Raw genomic sequence first — 6,839 nt, 5'->3', positions numbered from 1 at the left:
CAGCCGCCAGTGAACAGAAAGATGTCAGAGCCGGTATCAGGCTACTCCCTTCCCTCAGCCCGAAGGAGCCAGCGGCAGCTCAGCCCCCTTCACACATCTGGGGCATCACCTGCGGCCCTCTCTGTCTGCCATGACTCCCACCTGCCCCTCGGCACATGCCCTCCATATCGCCTCTGTCTGTGCCTGGTGTTTATCCGGCCTTTGTGTGTGCCCTTTAGGTGCCCACGGTGCTGTACCTGTCCTTCCCTGTCCATCTGTGCGTGACCTTGTGTCCTATTCTTGTTTATGCATCTTTGTCCCTTCCTGTTTGCCTGTGACTGAGTGCCCTGTACTTGTCAACTCTGTCTCTGTGTGTCCTTCACATGCTCATCCACCTCTGCGGGGGCGCCACCTTCCTGCCCCCAGAGAGCAGAAGATTCTACTTCTGTTGAAGTTTGGGAAGGAGGCTGAAGAGGAAGATGGAACCTGGCCGGTGGCATGGTGGTAAGCGTGGACCTATGAACCGGGAGGTCACGGTTCGATTCCTGGTCAGGGCACATGTGGGCTTGATACCTGGTGTGGGGCGAGCAGGAGGCTGCAGATCAATTCTTCTCTCTTTCATCGTTGATGTTTCTCTCTCTCTCCCTTCCTCTCTGAAATCAATATATTATTTATTTTTTTTTTAAGAGGAAGATGGAAAGGATCATGAGCGGGGACAAGGATGATGACAAAAAACGAAAGGATAGTGGAAGGCCCAAGCTTGAATCTTCCCTAAAGCCTGCTTATGGCCCCCTCTTCTGTACCCTCTCCATGTGTCTAAAGCTCACCCTTCCTATATAGACAAACTCATATGCCACCTTCTCCATGAAGCCTCCTTAAATATGTTTGCTCCCTGCTCTGGATGTCCAGAGCATTGTTTCTGCATATCAAGTCTTAAACTTTAATGCACCTGAGATCACTGGGAAAGCTTCATATAAATATATATATATATATATATATATATATATACACATATGTATATATATATATATATTTATATATATATGTATATATATATATGTCTGCCATGACTCCCACCTGCCCCTCTGCACATATATATATATATATATATATATATATATATATATATAATTATTGATTTCAGAGAGGAAGGGAGATAGAAACATTAATGATGAGAGAGAATCACCGATTGGCTGCCTCCTGCATGCCCCCCACTGGGGGGGGAATCGAGCCCACAACCCACAACCTGGGCATGTGCCCCTGGCCGGAAGCGAACCCGGGACCCCCCCAGTCCGCAGGCCAACGCTCTATCCACTAAGCCAAACCAGCCGGGGCTGGGAAAGCTTCTTAAAAAGGAAAATTTCTGAATTGGTGCTTAAGAGATTCTTATTCAGTAGGGGTGGGGTGGGGGTGGGGTGGGGCCCAGAGTCCATTTTTAAGACATTAACTGCGAAGCAGAACCACTCTGGGAAACTAGACCTTCCAATCCTGGTGAGCTTTGCACAAGGCTGACTTCCAATGCCTGCTTTCCGAATCTGGGTCCCCCAGCCTATTTTGTGGTGACTTTGGGCGGTCACCTCTCTTCTCTGAGTCTCACTTTTCTCCTTTGAAAAATGGATAGAGTATTAAGGAGCCCTGTCCTACTTCTGGGAGAAACACCTGCTATTAACACACAGTGAAACGACTTAGAACCCTAAGAGAATAAGAAACTTCTAAAGGGATGTGGCTATCCTTGTTCCGTGTGAACACATCTGCTGCCCTGCAGAGAAAAGAAGCCCCACAAGGCCAGGGACCTATCTTTGACAAATATTCTCAAAGCTAGTCCTCTTACTCTAAAGATTGATGATTCATCTTATCAGGTATACACCCGGCCCTCAAATGGCTATTTTTATACAAGAAACTGATAATAGAAACTTTAGGGTGCCCTAGCCGATTTGGCTCAGTGGATAGAACGTCAGCCTGTGGACCAAAGGGTTTCAGATTCGATTCCAGTCAAGGGCACGTACCTCGGTTGCAGGCTCCTCCCGGGCCCAGGGCCTGGTCGGGCCTCATGCAGGAGGCAACCAATCCATGTTTCCCTCACATTGATATTTCTGTCTTTCCCTCTCTCTTCCACTCTCTCTAAAAATCAATTGGAAAAATATCCTTGGGTGAGGGTAAGAATCTGATACGGGAAGGAAAGAAGGAAGGAAGGAAGGAAGGAAGGAAGGAAGGAAGGAAGGAAGGAAGGAAGGAAGGAGGGAAGGAAGGAAACTTCAGGGCATGGGTGGGTGGGAAGGGGATTTATTTCTTATGTGCACTCTTTCATACTTTTAGAAATTTGTAACCTGTACATGTATTATCTATTCCAAAAGTAGTAATAGTAATAAAGTCTTCCAGTAAAAGATAATGCATTGAACATATCTAACTGGACTCCATCCTGGACTCCCTCCTGAAATCCTGCTAAAACTTCAATAAAGAAATTTTTTGTGAAAAAGGCATGAAAGACCATTTTGAAAATGTGTAAACCCACAGAGATGGGATGATGAAAAGAGGAAAGCACAGTTACAACATCTTGGAAGGCGGGAAGCAAATGGCCCAGTGGTAACGGACTTGGCGCATCCAAGAGAGCCGAGACCCGAGTTGGCCGTGGGGAATGTGAGGATCAATAGGAGCTACTGAAGAGCCTCTGAGGAGCAGGAGGACCTCTGGAAGCGAATGAGACACCAGACGAGGAGGGAACAAAAATGAGGACTGGTTAAAAGCTGTTTAAGACACAGCTGTAGCCTCTCCCCCACTTCATGATAGTGGGAACAGGCTCTCCCAACCCCAGACAAGAATAAAAGAAGGCTAGCCCTGGCTGGTTTGGCTCAGTGATTAGAGCCTCAGTCCGAGGACTGAAGGGTTGTGGGTTTGATTCCGGGTCAAGGGCGGGTCAAGGGTACATACCTCAGTTGCAGGTTCCTCAGCCCCGGGTAGGGGCCCCTGCAGGAGGCAACCAATCAACCAAGTGATCTCTCTCTCTCTCTCTCTCTCTCTCTCTCTCTCTCTCTCTCTCGATCTTCTGGTACTCGAGATGACACTCCAAAGAACTGAGCCATACCAACCAGGGCAGTGATAACCAATTTTATTAAACACTTACTATGTTCCCAGGCTCTGTTGGAAGCACTTTAAATATATTAATTCATTCCTCAATACAACCCATTTTACAGACATGGAAACTGAGACACTCCATTTTACAGACAATTAGGTAACTTTCCTAAAGTGACACCGTGTGTCAGTGGTGGAGCAGGTACTCAGACGCTGTCCTCTCTGATTCCCCCTAAAGTGCAGAACAGCATGGCTGCTCTTTTATTTTCGGTGGCACTCGGGAGAGGGGGCAATAGAGATACTGTTTTGAAAAACCACTGGTCTAAACTACCCATCTTCCTCTCCTAGTGGGGGTACTGGGCGCCAAGAAGTGGTGATGGGGGTAGGTCACACAGCCCTGAGGGTGGGGGCCAAACCCCTCTCTTGGGAGTTTAAAGGGAAGAAACTGACATATCCTTGGAAACTAATGAATTAGTGAGGTTTTTTTGTTTTTGTTTTAATATACTTTTATTGATTTTAGAGGAAAGGAGAGGGAGGGAGAGAGAGATAGAAACATCAATGATGAGAATCATTGATCGGCTGCCTCCTGCACACCCCCTACTGGGATCAAGCCCACAACCTGGGCAAGTGCCGTGACCAGGAATCAAACCATGACTTCCTGGTTCACAGGTCGCCATTGAACCACTGGGCCACACCAGCCGGGTGCGTCTATGAGGTTTTGATACTGATGATCTCCTTTACCACCCCATAACACAGCTGTTTGTATTTACATTTTTACAGTGGAAGAAAATTTTGTTTAGAAGGTCAAGTCACTTGCCAAAAGCAAGATTCAAACCTAGATCCCCTGAAATACAAACGCAGGTTGTTGCCACTAGTTCACACTTCCCCTTCCCTAGTACCCTCAGCCCCATCCCTCCTGCTGCTGAGTCAATCTTCCTTCCTGATATGGATAGAGTAAGTCCACACCCCCCTCAGCCCCCCCGTCCCTGACCTTGCTCCTTCAGAACCCCACAGCCAGATCTGCACTCACAAGTCCCCTGACTTCTGTCCTGACCTCCCTCCCACACAAACGCAGAAGCAAGCACCAGCATCAACGGCATCATTTCACGGAGACATTTGTGAATTGGTTCCAAGCTGCACTGGCAGTCGGGGGCCTGTGACCTGTGTGCTCTAAATCTTACTACTCAAAGGGTCCCTTAAAGCAGCCGCGGCACCTTGAGGCTTGTTAGAAATGCAGACACCCCAAACTTCCTGAATTAGAACTGCTTTTTAAGAGGATTCCCAGGTGATTCGGTTGCACATTAAAGACTACACAAGCACTAAGTCAGACCTAAATCCCAAGGGACGCAGGCTTCTGCCCACCTGCCCCTGTAACTGACCCTCTTCTGCTCCTGGCTGGGTTGTTAGGGCAGCTGGGAGTTGGTCGATGTTATTGTAAAGAGAACTTGGATATTAAATTGCACCCAAGGCCGGGGAGATTACGGCAACAAAGGGAACCCTTGGTTGGTTTATTGCAACCAGCATCTGCACGGTGGACTGAGACAGGCCCGAGAGATTTGGTGCAGAAAGAACGCAGGATCCTTATTGCCACCTCCAAACGGGATTTGATGACACAACGAAGTGGAGAAATGGATAGGACTCTTACCTAAACTGGTGTGTGCTAAACTGGAAAATAGTCTTAAAATGTGTGTTGCATTGAAACTGTGCCTATTTATAACACTGGCCCCGGGCACTAAAAGAAAACCTATTGTGACACTGAAATATCTTCACAAATGTGTGACAAGAGTCTCTCTTAACAACAGTACGAACAACAAAGGCAGACATTAGCCTGACAGACGCTGGACTATCACCCTGACTGGCTGCGTTTCTAAGGAGAATGCATCGTAGAATAAACGCCTACTGGAATCGAGCTGCTCGGTAGCAACAAGTTTGGATTTGCCATTGAACAAATCTACAAGTCCAGGGCTGAAGGCGTGCTCTGGTCTTGCAACAGGACCTTGCAGAGTGCCCCACTGTGCCAGCAGCCTGGGGCCCGGAGGGACTCCCAGCACGATGCCCAGGGCACACTGTTATATAGGCAAGACTTGTGCCACGCACTGCCGTGGGCGGGACAACCAACTGGCAGGAAGGACTGTGGGAACTGCAGGCCTCCGCCGCCGATGATAAGCACCTATTCCATGCCGCTGAGGCTGGCAGGGCAGCAATGTTACCCCATCTTACGGTTGAGGACACGGAAGCTCAAGGGTGAAGTTCAGGGGGTCGTCCAAGTTCTCATGATGGGTGAGCAGCAAGCAGAGGAGGATGTGGACCTGGGCCTTTGGCTACCTCCTGTCCTTCCCTGCGAGGAGACTACATATGCTTTAAAGTAGGATCAGGAAACGTGTGGAAAGAAAAACATGCATATTTTACCTTTTTCCAACCTAGAGCATTTTGTTGCAAAATTTTAAGGATCTGGACACGCTATAGCAGATGATTCAAATGCCTTATTTCTTTTGTTATTAATCCTCACTCTAGGACATTCTTCCATTGATTTTTTTTTCTTCCATTGATTTTTAGAGAGAGTGGAATTAGAGAGAGAAAAACATCACTATGAGAGAGACACGTTGATTGGCTGCCCTCCTGCACACGCCCCACCCGCAGGGATCCAGCAAAGGAGGTAGTGCCCCTGAGTGGAATCAAATTCATGACGGTTCAGTCGGTGGGCCTACAACTCTACCCACTGAGCCAAACTGGCTAGGGCACAAATATCTTATTTCTAAGAGACCACAGGTATCTGGGATTTGGGCAAATCCAAGACCCCTGCAGTGACAGCAAATCAAAGATGTCATTAGAGTAAAGTCTTGTTTGGGCTCAGCGGGAAGAGGCCTGAGTTCAAGTTTTGTTCTATCACTAGGGAAGATATACCCTTGGCTCAAATGTAGTCTCTGGAATCCAGTAAAATCACACTCGTCCTTTAAGGCCCAGCTCTGGTAGCCGCCTCTGTGAAGCCTTCCCAGACTCTCTCCCACTCCCACCCCCAAGAGAGGTCGTGCCCGGCTCCCGGGCTTCACAGCTTACTGACGATTTGGGGCTTCCTGGCTTCTACAGCCTCTTCCCGCTGGAACAGAACTCATCTTCGAGGGCTTAGCTGGCGTAGAGCCCAGCTCCCTCTTGCCAGGGACTAGCACAGAGAACTGACATCTATCTAATGCACCCGGAACGCGGCCACTGCCTGCCACAACCCCTCGGCCACCTCCTGGCGACCAAACTCTTCGATCAAGGCCGCAGTGAGGAGCCAATCTCCGACGTCCCCGGGGCCCCCGACTGTACGCACGTGGAGGTCCAGAGCAGACCTCTGCGCGCGCGGCGGCGCGGTGCGCACCCCTGGCCCCGGCGCCCAGCTGGCTGCGAAGCCCGGCGGGCGCCGAGCACACGCTCCCGGAGGGGATGGGGCAGAGGGCAGGGGGCAGGGGGCAGGGAGACGCTGCGAGAAGTCGCCACTTGACAGAGTGGAGGCCACGGCGTGAGCGCCCCGCGGGGCCGGGGGAGGGGCGCCTAGCCGCTCCCGCTCCGTCCAGCCGGGCGCCAGCTCCTCCCGCCGGGCGGGCACCCACCGGCCGGGGGCACACAAAGCCTGCTCAGCGCGATCGGCGATCGGCTCCCCACGCCTGTGTCGCCGCGCGCCGCCAGGGCGGCCTCAGGTTGGGCGTCGGGCGGTGGCAGGCCCGAGCGTCCGGAAGCTGCGCGCATCGAACCTCGGCGGGAGGGGGTGCGGCGGGGGAGGAGGAGGGGTGGGGGAGGAGGGAGCGGGA

Source organism: Eptesicus fuscus, chromosome 22 (assembly GCF_027574615.1).
Source record: "Eptesicus fuscus isolate TK198812 chromosome 22, DD_ASM_mEF_20220401, whole genome shotgun sequence".
NCBI lineage: Eukaryota > Metazoa > Chordata > Mammalia > Chiroptera > Vespertilionidae > Eptesicus > Eptesicus fuscus.
Note: the sequence above shows the minus strand (reverse complement) of the source record.